The 18,118-nt window shown below is 43.4% G+C and overlaps 1 long non-coding RNA gene across 1 annotated transcript; it reads right to left on the bottom strand.

Annotated features, from left to right (window-relative positions):
* Window positions 1–5,158: 5,158 nt before the first annotated feature.
* On the bottom strand, window positions 5,159–15,727 carry LOC134736012 (uncharacterized). The gene is made up of 3 exons (XR_010119661.1): window positions 15,553–15,727; window positions 7,078–7,195; window positions 5,159–6,181 (listed from the first exon to the last, which is right to left on the bottom strand). It is a non-coding gene; the product is annotated as an uncharacterized lncRNA (long non-coding RNA).
* Window positions 15,728–18,118: the final 2,391 nt, after the last annotated feature.

Below are 18,118 nucleotides of genomic sequence, written 5' to 3'. Positions count from 1 at the left end.
TATGTTGGGCATTTTTATTTAATAAACACATACCTCATTTTTAGTATGGGCCAGGCATTGTTCTAAGTGGTTTGCAAACATTGGTGCCTGGTCCCTTCTCTCTAGGATGACTTCCTTCTCTGTCAAATTCCTCTAAGAAAGCCTTCTGCAATTGACCCTCTGTCTATATCCCCATTTCCCTTACACTCTGCACCACTAACTTAGTACTCAGCCACCTCGTTTCTTAGTTCAATCTACAACTGTGTCACTTTTTATCCACAAAAAGCATAGGTTGCACTGGTGATTTATAAACCATCAATGGTTCCAAGAGGCACTCACGTCACTACCCACCAGCTAGATGGTAAATTCCTGATGCCGAGAGCCAGAGCTTAGGCTTTAGCCACAGACTGATAGTGCTTTGAAAGTCGTTTTTCTCTCCCAACATCTATGATCAGAAAATTTTTGCTAAAGTTTGGCTGTCTATTAGCTTTCTCAAAGGGGGTAAGAGAGAAAGTGGAGGAGTAAGAGAGAAAGGGAGGAGTAAGAGTAAGTGAATTGTTCAACAGAAATTTATTATTGAGGCCAGGAGTGGTGGCTCACACCTGTAATCCCAACACTTTGGGAGGCCAAGGTGGGCAGATCACCTGAGGTCAGGAGTTCGAGACCAGCCTGGCCAATATGGTAAAACCCCATCTCTACTAAAAATGCAAAAATTAGCCGGGCATGGTGGTGGGCGCCTGTAGCCCCAGCTACTCGGGAGGCTGAGGCAGAAGAATCACTTGCACCCAGGAGGTGGAGGTTGCAGTAAACCAAGATCACGCCATTGCACTGCAGCCTGGGTGACAGAGTGAGACTCCATCTCAAGAAAAAAAAAAGGGGACTCAGAAAAATTGAGGTCACACAGAAAATAAATAAATAAATATTCAGACTGCAACAAATGCTATGGAGAACTAAAATAAAGTGATATGAGAGAAACTGGAGAAGCGAACAGAGTATTTAGGGAAGGCCTCTGAAGACTTGTCATTTCAACTGAGTCTTGAATGTGAAGAAGGAGCCAGTCCTGGGATGATCTGGAAAGAACACATTCCAGATAGTAAAAGCATCTCATTTAATCTTCACTACAACCTGTGAGAGAACTACTGTTCTCATATCTATTTTATAAATAAGGAAACTGAAGCACAGAGTGATTAAGATACTTGCCCAAAGCCACATAGCTATTAAGAAGTAGACTATTTCAAAACATCATATTGTACACCATATATACATATATATATAATTTTTATTTGTCATTAAAAATAAATTAATTTGGCCAGAAACAGTGGTTCACACTTGTAATCTCAACATATTGTGAGACCAAAGCAGGAGGATTGCTTGAGCCAAGGAGTTTGAGCCCACCCTGAGGAACATAGTGAGACCTCATCTCTACAAAAAATTTTTAAAATTAGCCGGGCATGGTGATGTGTGCCTGAAGTCCCAGCTACTCGGGAGGCTGAGGCAGGAGAATCACTTAAGCTTGGGAGGTCAAGGCTGCAGTGAGCCGTGATCGTGCCATTGCACTCCAGCCTGGATGACAGAAACCCTGTCTGGAAGATAAATTAATTAAAATTACACAATGTTGACACAATGTTTGCACATTTAATATAGGCAAAGTGCTTTAGTAGGTGAGTAGATTTAGAAATTCAGTCATGGTGGTTGAAGAAACAGAGCGGTTAGATTTAAAAATCCCCTGCCTCTTCTTGAGGAAAACTAAGTAATAATCCCTGAAAACAGTGTATTATTCATGCAACAGATGTTTATTGGGCCTGTCTTATGCGCCAAGCACTATGTTAGATGCTGGGGATGCAATGGGGAACAAGACTGACACAGTGTAATTTGGGTGAGGGAGACAAGAGGCCTACAGAGATAGAGGCTATAGAGGCTACTCCAGTCCAGAGAATGTGCCTGTGCATAGACGTGAGGACTTGGGCTGAGGTCATCAGAGAAAGTACAAGTGGTCTGGTCCAATACAATGGAGGTAGTGTAGCAGGGCAGTGATGGTGGTGAGTGATGGGGCTAGAGCATGAGTGGTATATGAGACTGTGTACAAGAAAGCCAGCACATCCCTCTCCCATCCTCTCTTCAGAAGCTAACAAATTGTTTAATACCAAAACACAGGCAAGCAACTTTGCAAACAATCAATACTAGATACATTAGACTTGGGCTACCAGGTGCAAGTTGAGCACTTCACAACTGCAAGGGTGATATTCACAGAGACTTGCCCTGAAGTTGCATAATGTATCAGCCTTAGAAAAGACTAAAGACCTCCATGGTAATAACAGGAATTACTGTGTTTCAGACACATTATACATGATCTCATTTAATCCTCACAACAGCTCTACAAAATGAAAATGATTTTCTCTGTTTTATAGATGAGGAAACTGAGGCTCAGAGAAGTGGAGATTATACCATTAGGAAATGACATCACTGGAACTCAAACCCAGGTTTGTCTAGCGCCAAAGTCCACTTTCCCCTCTATGCTCAACACTCACTCCCAGAGAAGAGAGACTTCCATGTGGACTAGAAGATCCAGGAAGGTTTCTTGGTAGAGGTAGGCAATGACCCCACTGTTAGAAGATGAGGAGGACTTGGCTAAGCAGAGAAGAGGATGAAGAGTATTCTTTGTGGGCATAACCCCTGGAACAGGGTGGACAAGTGCACTGTGTTGGAGGGAGGCCGCTTAGGGGGCTATTGCTCTAACCTAGATGAGAGGAGATAAGGACAGCAGATGGGAGAAGGGGTTGAAGGATAGGAAGAGAAGAAAATAAGACCCATTTCAAGTGAAGAACAACAGGACTTCATTCATTCTAGCCTACAGGAAACAGTTAAATGTCTATATAAGCCTCATTCACTATTGAGACAGAAATTGAATTTGGAGCGTAGAAAGCTCCTGGCCTTAGAGCAGAGAGACAGGTTTCATGGAGGACAAGACAAGCTATGCTCTGATTTGTCTGACTGGATATACGTGAAAAAGAAGATGTTGACTCAAAGAAGATGTCACCATCAAGAGCCCTAGAAGCTCAGAAGGCATGGATTTAAGTAAGGAAATTGGGGTGATGGTAGAGGATGGGGGGAAGATGAATCTAGGTTGGACATGTTGAGTTTGAGATGAGAGTGACATCCAAGTAGATATATCCAGCAATCAGCTCGAGAAATGTAATTACTGGGAGATAAAGCCTTGGGGGAAATTACATGAGTGCAGGAAAGAGAATTCTCTAATACTCAATCCTCATGGCATTGTTAGGAAAAGGGCAGGAGACGAACAGTCATCAAAATAGATAGAAGAGAAGTGATCAGAGATATGGAAGAAGTATGACTCGTGAAATTCTAGGGAGGAGAGTTGGGTAGACTATAGCCTCTAGTACAACAGATAAGCCAAGAGGGAGTAAGCACGGGCTTCACAGAATTGGGAGCCTTTGAATTGGACCTGAAGTGAGAGGTAGAATTGAATCAGGTGAAGATGTAGGGGGAAGGCATCCTAGGCAAAGGAAGAAGTAAGAACAAAGATGCAGTCCAGGCATGGTGGCTCATGCCTGTAATCCCAGCACTTTGGGAGGCCGAGGCAGGAAGATCACTTGAGCTCAGGAGTTCAAGACCAGACTGTATTTTTACATTTTTGTACCAAAAAAACGGGAAAAAAAATCAGCCGAGCGTGGTGGTGCATTGCATGCCTATAGTCCCAGCTAGTTGGGAGGCTGAGGTGGGAGGATTGCTTGAGCCCAGGAGGTGGAGGTTGCAGTGAGCCAAGATCGTGCCACTGCACTTCAACCTGGGTGACACAGAGAGACCCCGTCTCAAGAAAAAAAAAAAAAAGATGCAAAGAAACATTGTGGTCAAGGATCATATTTTGCATGGGTTAATGTCTCAGGATAATTGGGCATAATTTTTCAAAATTCAATAGTAATCTGCACTTGTTGGCTTGGACATATCATTACTCAGAAAAAAGTGTTCTTCAAACATTTCTGGTGCATGTTTGATCTTCTCAATTCGATTGTGTATTTCTTGAGTAGGGCAGAGTAGGGGCTGTTTCCTGTTTGTTTTGCTTTGCTTTTTTTTTTTTTTTTTTGCTTTTTTTTTTGAGACGGAGTCTCACTCGTCACCCAGGCTAGAGTGCAGTGGCACGATCTCGGCTCACTGCAGCCTCCACCTCCCAGATTCAAGTGATTCTCCTGCCTTAGCCTCCTGAGTAGCTGGAACTACAAGCGCATGCCACCATGCCCAGCTAATTTTCTGTATTTTTAGTAGAGACGGGGTTTCACTGTGTTAGCCAGGATGGTCTCAATCTCCTGACTTCATGATCCACCTGCCGTGGCCTCCCAAAGTGCTGGGATTACAGGCGTGAGCCACCGCACCCAGCCTGTTTGTTTATTTTGCCTTGCTTTTCCATTACTTGGTGAAGGTACCCAATAGGTGGTCAATCCAGGTGACTGACTGACTGACTGGTACTGAGAAAAGGCGTGGGAGTCCATAAGCTAAAGGAACTATTCTAAAGATGGGAAGATGAAAACACCTTGTGAAAAAACTGCATTTCAAATTGACTAATTCATTTGCCTTTTGAAATGCCACTTCAAAAGAGCGTTTTTCTCCTTTATTGTGGTAATGTTCTTTAATGACATGATTTATAAAAATCCATAACAGTGTTAATCATATTTGTGATAATAAGATGAAATGCTTCATTGCCAACAAAAGAAATGAACATTTTCACCTTTCAATCTCTGGGAAAGCCAAAAATGTCTGAAACCGTTTGTTATGATAATTGCTTGTCAAATATTTAAAACTTAGGGCCATAGAGAGATTTTTCACCCATAAAAGGAAACTCAAAGTAACGTTTAAATTTTTATTCCCGTAGCCTGAAAGTAGCCAACCAGGTTTTTTAGAAAACTGTGTAAAGTATACGTAAATGTTAAGGGCAAAAAGTCTTTTCTCACTACTTTGAACCTATAGCCCACTTTGGAGATGCACAGAAAGACATCCGTCCCTCCTTCACCAGTAATGAAGGCTTAGTCAAGCATTAAATTAAGCACACACACACACACATACACACGTTTCTAAGAAATAGATTATCAGATCCTGTCATTTGCAACAACATGGAGGGAACTGGAGGTCATCATGTTAAGTGAAATAAGTCAGGCACAGAAAGGCAAACATTACATGTTCTCATTTATTTGTGGGAGCTAAAAATCGAAACAATTGAGCTTATGGAGCTAGAGAGTAGAAGGATGGTTACCAGAGGCTGGGAAGGGTAGTGGGGTGGGTGGTGGGAGGGAATTGGGGATGGGGATAATAAATAGGTACAAAAAAATAGTTAAAAGAATGAATAAGACCTAATATTTGATAGCATAACAGGGTGACTATAGCCAATAATAATTTAATTGTACATTTTTAAATAACAAAAAGAGTGTAACTGGATTGTTTGTAACACAAAGGATAAATGCTTGAGGGGATGGATATGCCATCTTCCATGACGTGATTATTACATGTTATGCCTGTATCAAAACATCTCACGTACCACATAAATATATACACGTACTACATACCCACAATTTTTTTAATTTTATGAAAAAGAAATACATTATCAAGGGACAAGTGTTTATTTAAAAAAAAAAGCTGACTTTCAAAAAAACGTCCTTTAATTCTAATTAGTGTTAATCCCTACGATGGAGCTGTACGATATCCTGTTTAAATTGTAATTATATTTGAGAGTAAAACAATAGGTTTAGAAATTGTAATTATACTTGTTTATTCCCCACAAAAGAGAGAAAGAGAGAGAGTGACTTGCAGTCTTGTGATTTTTCTACAACTTTTTCAGGAGAAAACAAATGAGGTCAGATATCCGCTTATAAACTCACGTTGGTTATACAATTACAAGCCTTCTGTATTCGTTATCTATTGCTGAATAACAGACTACCCCCAAAACAACAAACCTTCATTGTGTCACAGGTTTTATGGGTCAGGAATCTGTGTACGACTTAGCTGAGTGCCTCTGGCTCAGTGTCTCTCGTAAGTTGCAGTCAAGCTGGTGGCTGCCACTGTGGTCATCTCAAGTCTTAACTGGAGTTTGGAGAATCCACTCCCATGCTCACTCAAGTGGCTGATGGCAGGAGACCTCAGTTCCTCTCTTGTAGCTTTCTCCATAGGCTGTCCAAGTGTCCTCATAACATGGCAGCTGATGACAAGAGAGAAGGGGAAGAGGATGACAAAAGGCCCAAGTTAGAAGCCACAGAAGTGACATCCCATGGCTTCTGCCGTATTCTACTTGTTAGAAGAGTCTCTAGGTCCAGTGCACATGCTAGGAGGGATTACAGAAGAGTGTGAACACCAGGAGGCAGGGATCACTGGGGACCAGCGTAGAGGCTGCCTACCACCCCTTCAATCTTATCACACTGGCAAACTCCACAAATGTAACGTTCTTCAGTTTATTTGTGTAAATACAATTAATGTCAAAACACAGACTGGGTGGAAAAGGACATGCTATGCCACTGCTGTTTCCTTGTGTCCATCAGTTATATTTTCCCTCTTCAAGGAAAACAAGTTACAGGACTTGACTGATCGGTGAAAATCATTCCATAGGAAGCTTTTATTTATTTTTATAATAGGAGATTGATGAAGACAGTTAAAGCCAAAGGAAAAGAGCATAAGATGTAAATAAAATAATAGCAATGAAGATACTGGGTAGAGGCGCTAACGTTGGTTCTAATTATGTTCCCCACATTAGCAGTAATATGAACTCTTCCAACAATCCTCTAATGTAATGTGATTCTGATCAGGCCAACGATACTCTAAAGTTTTTCAGAGTGGGGTGAGGAGGTGGGGGATCCAGGTAACGTGTGTCTGTGTGTGTGTGCATGCATGTATATATGTACGCATATATATTATGTATATTTATATTTATTATTATCCAGCATCCAAGGACAAGAGGCAGGGGACTTTGCTTATTGACTTGCATATGAGTAAGTCATATAGTACACTAAACTTCCCACCACTTGCTACTTCCGTTTTTCTTTGTTCTTATCCAATTCACAACCATCTGGCGTGGCCAGTGGTGAGGTTCCTGTGGCTTACCTGAAGGGCAATGCATGAAATCAAAGTAGCTCCCAGCATTATGAAACACCAGTAGCGGAGAGGGGCTCACTTGGCCTGGGCAGGTGGTGGGATTGCAGGAGGGTGCATAAACAGGTTTCTGAAAGGGAAGTGACAGGTTTGCCGTTTGCTATGTAGCTTTGTCAGCATTTATTGCTAGATGTTCTCTGACAGGTAAGGGGGAATTGGTCTGAGTCCGAGAAGTAAATGCTAATACCAGTTTTCAAATATAAGGGAACATGAAAGAATCCCTGCCACCTGGGAACATGAAAAAAATTTCCTGCCAGCGAATGTACCATTCGAAGGTACTTTTATTTTACAGTTACTAGGAAGAATATTTAAATTGCTCAGGTTATTTTCATTGTTGTTTTGGCTTTGTCATACACATCCTATTATATAAACACTATACGAATGTAGATTATTCACCTTTTAAAGTTACTTTAAAATTTTTGACTCTTTGCCAAATATATTTCTTTCTATCAAGAGCTCTTTAAAGCTCTGTCTGCAACTTAAATAAGCACACATCTTTAAAAGAAAAGCTCGTTTTCCAAGTAATGCCTACAGAATATTTATTCTATTTTTGAAGCTGTATTTACATAACAAAGCACTAAAGGAAGCCCAGTGCAGGGAGAGAATCGAGTCCTAAAGCAACAGTGAGACTGGTTTCTATGGAGTTAGAGAAATTCTAGCTCTCTCCACTGCCAAGGGTGGGTCAGGACAGGAACAAATTGACCCAAAAGTAAGCCTCAATGTCATTCCTACAGCAACTCCCTGTGATAATTTACAGTCTGCAATCAAAATAAAATAATCTCTTCAAAAATCTTGTTCTTTTATGGTTCATTCTACAAATTGATTCTCATTTTCATTTCATATTTCATCAATTTAACTTTCTTTCGCTTCACCCAGGTAAAGAAATCACACGCCTCTAATGATAGATGCACCTAACCTCTAAATATGTTTTGGTATTTGCGTTACAGCAAGTACAGGGAATATCTAAGTTGCCCAAGTTACTTTCAATGTTGTTTTAACTTCGTGAAAATGTTTAATGACAATTTTTAAAAACTGCGCATGAAAAAGAACATTCTCCAGTTTGAAGCTTTGCCACTACCAAAAAACAAAAACAAAAACGAAAACCACAGTCTCAATCCAGAAGGTGCGTACTATATTTTCACTCCTCTGTTCCATCAAATCAGCACACAATAGTAAGTTTCTGTCTTTCAGTTAATTTTTAACCTGATATTTACTGGTATTTCATAGCATGCTTTGTATGAGTAATTTAACAAAAAATTGATTAACTTTACAGGTCAATTAAAATCAAGTCCTAGTTGGGATTTCTGGTGTGTGCAAGTGCAGGTGTGTGAGAGAGGGAGGAAGAGAGGGAAGGGGGAGAGAGGGAGGGAATACCTGGGGTGGGGGAAGAATCCAGTACATCTCCTGATACATAATAGGCATATGACAAATAGTATGTTTCCACTCTTCTCAAATAAGAAAGTTCACTCCAGTGTGGCATGGAGAATGGGATATTCTAACTATTCAGATAGTCCTAGGTTCACCATAGTTTGTCGTTCATAGGGTTATACCACATAAGCCAGGTGAATCTGTTAAAAAACACTGCTTTCATTACATCACACCCCTGCCCCTTTAAAAGCATCACACCCCCCCCCAAAAAAAGGCTCTATACTATCCTGCAACTAAAGTCACAACTCCTCTGCCTACTTCCAGATCCCCCATAATTTTTTTTTTTTTATTTTTTTGAGACAGAGTCTCAGTCTGTCACCCAGGCTGGAGTGCAGTGGTGCAATCTCGGCTCACTGCAACCTCTGCTGCCCGGGTTCAAACAGTTCTCCTGCCTCAGCCTCCTGAGTAGCTGGGATTACAGGCGCCCACCACCACACCCGGCTAATTTTTGTATTTTTAGTACAGACGGGGTTTCATCATCTTGGTCAGGATGGTCTTGAACCCCTTACCTCATGATCCACCCGCCTTGGCCTCCGAAAGTGCTGGGATTACAGGCGTGAGCCACCACGCCCAGGCTTTTTTTTTTTTGAGACAGAGTCTCACTCACCCAGGCTGGAGTACAGTGGCATGATCTCCACTCACTGCAACCTCTGCCCCCTGGGTTTAAGCTACTCTCCATTCTCTGCCTCAGCCTCCCGAGTAGCTGGGATTACAGGCACATGCCACCACGCCCGGCTAGTTTTTGTATTTTTTAGTAGAGATGGGTTTTCACCATGTTGGCCAGGCTGGTCTTGAACTCTTGGCCTCAAGCAATCCACCTGCCTCGGCCTCCCAAAGTGCTGGGATTACAGGCATGAGCCACCGAGCCTGCCTCCCCACCCCCCCATAACCTGACATCACCCTACTTGTCCAGCCCAGTCTCTAATTCCCCAGTAGAAAGGCTCTGTCCAACTAGGTCCATCTCCTTTCAGTTCTTATCTGCCTCCTGGCCTCTGAAAATGCTGTTTCGCCCATTCCATCCAAATTCCACCTTCCCTTCAAAGATCAGCTTGAAGCTTAAAGTATAAAATGATGGTGATAGATTTTCAGGAGAGAGTTCATAGTACTGAGCAGCTAATTTAAAAGCAAATTAATTCTATATTATTCCAGAGGATGTGTTCCAAGTGTCAGTCCCAGATGGATGTTTGTGAAGCCAACATGTTAGATATGAGCTCAACAAGCCTTGGTCAGCACCAAGAACACCAAATCTTAGCCATCATCTTTACCACCAACACAGCACCTTGTTCTCACTTCTTCAGGTTCCTTTTTTCCCTTCTCAGGTATACGTTCACTTAACAAATATGTATTGGATTTCTTTCTAACTTGGCTGGGCACAGTGGCTCACGCCTGTAATCCCAGCACTTTGGGAGGCCAAGGCAGGTGAATCACTTGAGGTCAGGAGTTTGAGACCAGCCTGGTCAACATGGTGAAACCCCGTTTCTACTAAAAATATAAAAATTAGCCGAGCGTGGTGGCGCATGCCTGTAATCACAGCTATTTGGGAGGCATGATAATTGCTTGAACCTGGGAGGCGGAGTTTGCAGTGAGCCGAGATGGCACCACTGTACTCCAGGCTGGGCGACAGAGTGAAATTCTATCTCAAAAAACAAACAAACAACAAAAAACAAAACAAAAAATCAAGTATGTATTAGACATCAACGGATGCAAATTATTGTGCAAAGCGCTGAGAAGATACCTATAGGCAGACATGTCCCTACCCTCTAGGAGCTTACTGTCTGCTAGGAAGAGAATTTCAGAACAACTAAGTTCATTAAAGTGCCATGACAGGACAGGACAGAGGCAGTTAACTCCAACTCTGAGGCTATCTGAGAAGGCTTCAAGGAAGAGGTGGCATTTGAGCTGGGCCTAAGAAGGATGCGGAAATGGGAGGAACAGGGGTATCCAGCATAAACACAAAAAGAAGGTGTGGCTGGAGGGTAGGAGATGCAAGCAGAAGTGCAGATTGGAGCCAGATTGTAGAATGCCTTGAATGCCACATTAAGGAGTTAAGCTTTTTAGTCATCTGCCTTTTGTGCTGAGAATTAATATGACCAAAATTGTGTTTTCCCAGCAGAACTCCGTGGACCACTGGGAGAGGAGCAGAACTCAACTGAGAGAGATCAGTGCGGGGCCTGAGAAGGTCACCTTGATGACATCATGGTGGCAAGTGGAGACTGTGAACTTGAGGACAGATAGTAGGGACAGAGGAGAAGGACTTGGTTTTTTTTTTTTTCTCTTCTTTCATCTTCTTTCTTTCTCTCCTCTGCCCTGGCCCTTGCTCTCCACCCTACTCTCATTTTCACTCTTCCCTGCCTATGGCGTAGGCATTCCTGGGGACTGTGGACTAAAGAAGCTGTTGAGCCCTGGGTTTAGGACAAATGCTAAAATTAAAAACAGGATCTGGATTTCTATTTCCTCTTCTACACGGAGGGCTGGGGCTTACTCTGGTCATGAACTGCAAAATCCCACCTGATCGTAAGCCCAAGAGTAATTTTAAGAAACAGGAAGCAAAAGAAATGACATTATCCATCAGTCCTAGACACTCTATCGCTGTTTTTTGTTTGTTTGTTTGTTTGTTTGACAGAGTCTTGTCCAAGCTGGAGTGCAGTGGTGCGATCTCGGTTCACTACAACCTCCACCTCCCGGGTTCAAGCGATTCTCCTGCCTCAGCCTCCCGAGTAGCTGGGATTACAGGCATCCACCACCATGCCCAGCGAATTGACACTCTGTCTCATAAGTTTTATTTTTAAAAATGCAAACGGACGTTCAGGGGAAAGAATGGCAACCACGAGTGAGTTCAGTTCTGGATGATGCCGTGTTACCATCTCTCATGTAAACATTTCAGATATGCACATTCACTTTCTCTCTGCTATTTCAACAACGTATTTCATGCTTTGGAAAACACTCCAGCTGCATCTTGGTTTTAAACAAGGATAGCATCCCTTAGCACTCTTCAATTTGTTGTTCCCTCCTATTCTTTCTACCCAGCAAGATATTATTTGCCCCCAGGAGTGTTTTCTTTTCACATAACAAGATCCCCAAAGCGATGTCATTCAGACATCACAAAGCAGAGCTCTGTGCTTTTTACAGGATATCCTTGGTGCTGGTAATTTTGGGTTGGTGTTTTTGTTTGTTCCAATTTTTTTGATATCAATGAAGTGCCTTCCAAAGGCACTTCAGTTTCCCTCAACAAGATTGCATTTGACAGGTTGACACTGATATATTGGGGTTTCTTTTTCTTTTCTCTTTTTCATAATTAGCTGAAGTTCAAGGAAAGTGCTAGAAGTGTGAGGTGAAACTGATTTTATGGTGAAAGCAAGTGACTAAATCTAGCCTAGTACTATACTTGAACCCCCATTATGGCCACCACACCTACAAGAGATGGGTTTTTGGTCCCTATGCTCCTGTCATTACATTTTGCTCTGTCAGTTCACGCTCTGTGCAAAAGACAGCAAGTCCTGCCCACTTGCACTATAGGGCCAGCATGGTGTAAAGAGACACTGAGACTGTCCTACACCCCTTCATTCTCGCCCTCCTTAGCAAAAAGTTCCAATCATTGCCGTCATCTGAGACAGTCTTTGATTTAATGGGCAAAAATCCAGGAATAATTAAGACAATAATAGTACACACCCAGAAAAAAAAAAAAAGCCTGGTTTAAAGAAGAAATCCAGGCAGCACTGAAGGCAGTGATTCTGTGTCTTTGAGGAGGGAAAAGAGATCTAGAAATCAAAAGCAACAGCTACCGATGGCTTATTAAGCTTCTCTTTGGCAGAAAGGAAAAATTTACTAATTCATTCTACTTTTTCCTGATGGGATCATGGGGGTAGGAGAAGTTAAGATTAGAATTTTTCTCTCAAAGTTCTGAGTTTTGCAAATAACTATTTTTAGAACTAATTTCATAAAATAAAATAAAAATTACCAAAGGACACTGTCTTTTTTGTTTAATCTGAGAGTAGGACAAGCATTCTTACATTATATATTATAGTATACAGTTACTACTCACTGCTAGCCACCGCTTGAACCATGAAAAAAAGCCTTTACAAATAACACAATAGAAGCTTCATAACACAATTCCAGTTGTTTTCTTTCTGTTAAATTTGTAACTGTATCCTGATTTTATCTCTCTAAAGACTTCTGGATATTTACAACATAAGGAAAGTCTTGTTTCCGTAACTCAAGGCCTTCATTAAAAACACAATCTTAAACAGCATTTCTAGTTAAAATAAAAATGGAAAGTTCTAGAAATCTTCTTTGTAATTTACAAAAAATAAGTTTTAATGCAACTTGATTCTCCAGTATCTATTTCCCAAGATTCATTCACAGTTGCTTTCCAGAAAACATTTTCCAAAATTTATGCCAAATACCATATTATGCATAACTTCCTTGCTGAATATCTCTAGTCTAGAGCTAATTTATTTTTCTCAGCTGTGCCTTCAGAGCCTTCAAAGCTATTGCTCCCTCGGCTGACTATGATTATTCCTTATCAATATAATTTCCGAACGTTCCACGGAACAAAAAGAGAAAGGAAAATGTGCTATTTTCCTGAAAACAGCTGCCTTGAAACAATATTTCAGAAGGGACCAAAAAAAACAATAGATGGTGTGCAATTTTCATTTCAGGTTCCTAGCTGCCCCGTGAGAAGTTGCCTGAATACCAGTTGGAGGCCCCCCAACACCCCAGTTGGTGGGCTGTCCCTGTTTCCAATGCTAGGGTAAGTTTCTCACCACTTTTTAGGGCAATTTATATCCTGTGAGTTTTGTCAAGTTGGGAAGGGCCTACCAAATGAGAATCCATTTGCAGAATCAGGGTTTGCTTCAAAGGTCCTAAGAAAATCCTTGAGACATCATAGTTGAAAAACATTTGAAGGTTGTTCACTTGAGTAAATGCTTAAGCTTGTCCTCCCTTACTTTCTCCGGCCTGTAGCAATATTACTCACCCTCAAAGAATTCATCAATATTCAACTGGCTCTCCAATTTGCTGAGGTAGCAAAAGCAGTTTAATAAAGAAAGCTGTTGCAATTTGTCTTTAGAGAACATGCCATAAACTCAACTTTTATCTTATGTCGCTGGAATCTTCTGCCCTTTTACTAATTCAGGTGGGGAAATGAATGCTTACGTGTAGCAACCCAAGCAAATTTACCCACGATGGCAAGCCTTAAAAACCCAGCGAAGCCTTTCATCCCAAGGGCACCAGAGCTTTATAAATGATCTATCTGAGGATTTAGAAGCGTGTTCAGTCACGTCTCACAGCCCGGCAAACTTTCAGCCCTGTCCACGAGGGGTTTTGAAAATCTTAACAGGGAAACTTGTAGCTTAGTAATAAGACTTTTTAGCGCCCACCGAAACTGGACGAGTATCAGCCGTTTTAAAAACCTTTCCTGAAAAGAAAATCTTGCTCTTTAAAACCTTTTTGGTTAACTTTTCAAAACAGCTTTGCAGACCCTGGAAGACACTACTGTTTTCCCTCCTCGCGCCCCGGAAAAGAGCCGCAGACGCCAGCGAAAGGCTGCGCAACGCTTGCAAAGCTTTGGGTCTGCGAGATCGCCCTTGCAAAAACATTTCAGATTTTCCATCAGCTCTACAGAAATATCACAGTAAAATGCATGCGAGAGTTAAGTAGCTCAAACTCGGGCGCCAAGCACGGCAGATTCCGCGGTTTTATTTTTGTAAACTGATTTCGTGTGTGTGCGCGCGCGTGTTGCTGCTTTCTTTCGGCACCTAATTTTTTTTTCGCCCAGCGCCCGCACGCGGTTCTGGGCTACCTCGCGCGCTGTCTGCAGGCCGCGACAACTACGACCTCCCTCGGGGAATGCGGGGGGCTGGCCGCGGGCCGCGGTGGCGACGGATGCAGGCGCGCGGCTCAGTTCCCGCGGCCCGCGGGTTTCTTTGCTCATCCGTGACGCATCCGAGCCCACCGAGTCTGAGTCGGACCAGGGGTTGCTGAGAGCCGCCAGGAAGTCCCCACCCCGCACCGTCCCCGGGGCCAACGCGCTCGGCTGCTCCTCCACATAGCTTTGCGCCCGGCAGCCCATCTGCCCCGAGGCTCCGATGGCCCCTCCTGGCCTGCCCAGGGCTATGGCAGCTGCAGGCCGGCTCTACCCATTGCTCTTCCCGTCCAGACCCCGCTGGCCTTGAGCCCTGCTTGCTCGCAGATTTGTCCCACCCGGGACAGGGAAAGGAAGAGAAGCCGCATTCATTTTCTTAGCATTCGGGCACTATTTTATAAGGGAACTCTTCCAAAATTTTCATTATGGCATTTTGCAAATATTTAGTAAAGTTGAAAGAACGGTACAATGAACGTCTGTTTACCCCCCACCCCCAACAGGATGCAACAACTGTTAACATATTGCAATACTTGCTTCCTTTCTGTTCTTTCTCATAATGTGTGCGTATGTTAGCTGCATCATTTGAAAACTGCAGACATCGTGACATTTCACTTCTGTACACTTCAGCATGCATCTTCAAGGATAAGGACCTCCTTACCTTCAATATCATTCTCACAAACACAAAACAGCATGGTCCCTAATAGCGTCTAACATCCAGGATAAGGGCTCCTTTCCCTCCCGTTTCCCCACTTGTCTTAAATATCAGTTTCCCTCAGTTTCCCTTCTTGTACTGGGCACATGTGTAAACAATTGCTCCTCCCTCTGTGTTATGCCCACCAAAGGACTATGGGGCTCACCCTGTCCCGGGGCCTCTCTACCTGAGAGCTTGGTGGGGTGGCGAGAGCTGGGGCGTCTCGACAGACCTGCCCTCAAACGCATGGGGAGAGCGCTGCACCCAAGCGGTCTGAGACCCCGTTTCCTTTCCCAAACCATCTCAGGTACCCCCTGGAAGCACCGAGCAAAAAGCCTCGCTCAGCCACCTTGCGCCGTCCCGGCAGCTCAAAGGACACCACCAGAGGACCCGTGAGCGTGGGGTGGTGTCCGTCCCAGGAGCCTCTGGGTGCGCGCTGCGCTACCTCGTGCCCTTGGCTTTGCCGTTTGCCATCCTCCGTTTTATCTCCCCGAGCCCTCGCTATTCGTCTCGGTGTTGGTTACTCTGGGCGCCCAGTGCCCTTCTCGGCCCTCCCTCGCAGCGGGCCAAGGCTGCGGCGTCGAGCGCCTGCACAACCCCCTTCGCTACAGCTCCTCTCCTCCCCTCCCCCCTTCCGCCCCCGGGCCCCGGAGCCGAGCGGGGCCACCGGGGGGCGGAGAGCGCCAGCAGCGCGTGGCCACGCCCCCCGAGCCGGCTTTTTCTAGGGCGGCTCCGAGAGCCTCTCCGCCGGCTGCGCCGCTCGCCTCCAAGGGAGCGCGCCGTGCTGGCCCCTCGCTCGGCTCCGCTCCGCCTCCGCCACGCCGCTCTCCGAGCTTCGGCAGCAGTCAGCGCCCCCTCCGCGCTAAGACCCCGGCTCTCGGCTCTCCGTCCCTGTAGCTCCGTGCCCAGCACCTCGCGCCCCGCAACCTCGCCGTCTCCCAAGTCCCGGGCCCCGCTTCTGTCGCTGTCCGTGTGTCGCTCGCTCGGTCTGTCTCTCCGCCTCCCCAGCCCTTCCTTCTTCCCTCTCTCCCTCGCTGGCTTGCACGTTCGCTCGCTCTCGGACGCGGCGAAACAGCTTCGCAGGCAAATCCCAGAAACCTTTGCAAAAAGCTTGCAATGAAATTTAAGAAGTTCTTCGATTTCGGCGCCATTTTCGAGTGGAGCCAGAGGTGACATGCGATTTTTTAAAAAGGGACTTGGTGGCTGGCGTCTTTCCCGATTGTAACGTGGGTTACGGCAGGCAGAAAAACATCTGGTGATAATTCTGAAAAAAGTGCTGTGGCGTTTGGGGGTTGTAAAGCACATTTTGCGGGCGGGATGGGGGCAAATCTGACCTTTAAAGTGTTTAACGAATGAGTGCGGCCGGGAAATTCTCAGGAAACGGACTGGGAAAAAAAAAAAAAAACAACTAACATGGAGGGGCGGGGAGAGAAAACTGAGTAAGGGGCAGTGACCGACTGTCAGCCTCGCTAGGGTCGGGAGCGACTGGTTTTGACAGAATGTAAATGAACTTTTCCTCTTATTTGCAAACAGTTATGTCTTGGAAAGAAATGTGTGATTAATTTCACATTGTCTCTCCCGAATTAAAACGTTAAAGGTTGTTTAGTTTTCCCTGTAGGGAACTTGACATTGGGAAATTTGGCTAGAATGCGCCGAGAGAAGGTACATCGTGTGTTTGGGGTGTGGGGGACGAAGGCATATGCAAAACTAAAAGACAACGTTGTAGAGTATGAACAGAGGAAGAGGCGTATTCTTTGGCTCCTAAATCATTTAGCCAAACACATTGCAGTTCAGAAGGGGGTGGGGCTATGGCAACTCGAAAGTATCGATTCTTTGTCTATTTTATCAGCGAATGACCCTCTCCTGAAGTGACAAGACGCCCCATTGTAATCTCTTTTCGTAAGTAAATTTCAGTCTCAGGGGAAATACGTAAACCAGGGGATCCAGGTGGCTTTTTAGGGGTGTAAGTCGTTGTACTATCACTGGGAGAGATGAAAGGGGTTAGGGTGAAAGGTATAAGTGAATTTGATTCCAAGAGCAATCTGGAAGGGACCTTCGCCTTTGACACCGATGCTATTTCGAATGAACTTTTGTTTTTCTAAATAGTCAACTAAGGAAATGTTAAATTAGGCATGACTTTAACTTCTGACATGATGGCTCGTATATTTGTGTGGAACAAAATTGGGAGAAAGTTGTGGAGTTTTAAATTATAATTGTAAATTTGCTAAACATGTTTTTTTTCTTCTTAAGGGCAGTCAACGACATTTTTCTCCATTAATCCCAAAGTCAATGTAAAAGTTGTTTGTAAATATCATTGCCAAAACAAGATGGAATGTAGAGATACTTGATTGTCCCAATTTAGAGAATGGGGTTATTGTTACTAATGACTTTTTTTTTTACCATGACATAGTGTATTTGTTACCACTGGATCTCAGTCTGGATGTTATAAATTCGATACTTAATCTTATTAAATACTCTGCACATTTTATTAACAAATAGGACACTTAACATTCATTGTACTGGTTTTGAACAACCGACACAGTTTGTAAATGTAACAAGATACTTATAGTTGGATAATTTAAATGTCTATTACTTGTGCTGAAATGTATTTAACTTTCAAAACCATTACAGTTAGTGCTGATTTTGTTGTTTTAACTTTTAGGTTTGTGATTGAGGATTTCAGAGTGGGTTTTTTTTTTAATGCCTAATTGAATATTGTATTCAAACAAAAAGAGGGCATGCATGTGACTTGTTGCTAATATGTGTCCATTTTAAAAAGGAAAAAGTGGTATCTAATGAGTTAATCATTAAGGAGTATGCGCAGTGCCGGCCATTTCAGGACATGAAAGAGTTTCTGTGGAGCTGCTTGAAACAGGAAGGAGCGACTTGACATCAAGTATTTAAACTTTTTGATTTATGCTTTGATAGATGACATTGATAGGTATAAGTTATAAATAAGTTTGAGTAACCAGTTTAATATGTAAACTGGTATTTCATCTACAGAAAGTTCT

The sequence above is a fragment of the Symphalangus syndactylus genome, chromosome X (genome assembly GCF_028878055.3).
Source record: "Symphalangus syndactylus isolate Jambi chromosome X, NHGRI_mSymSyn1-v2.1_pri, whole genome shotgun sequence".
Lineage (NCBI taxonomy): Eukaryota > Metazoa > Chordata > Mammalia > Primates > Hylobatidae > Symphalangus > Symphalangus syndactylus.
The sequence above is the reverse complement of the archived record's forward strand: the minus strand, read 5'-3'. Positions and strand labels throughout refer to the sequence as shown.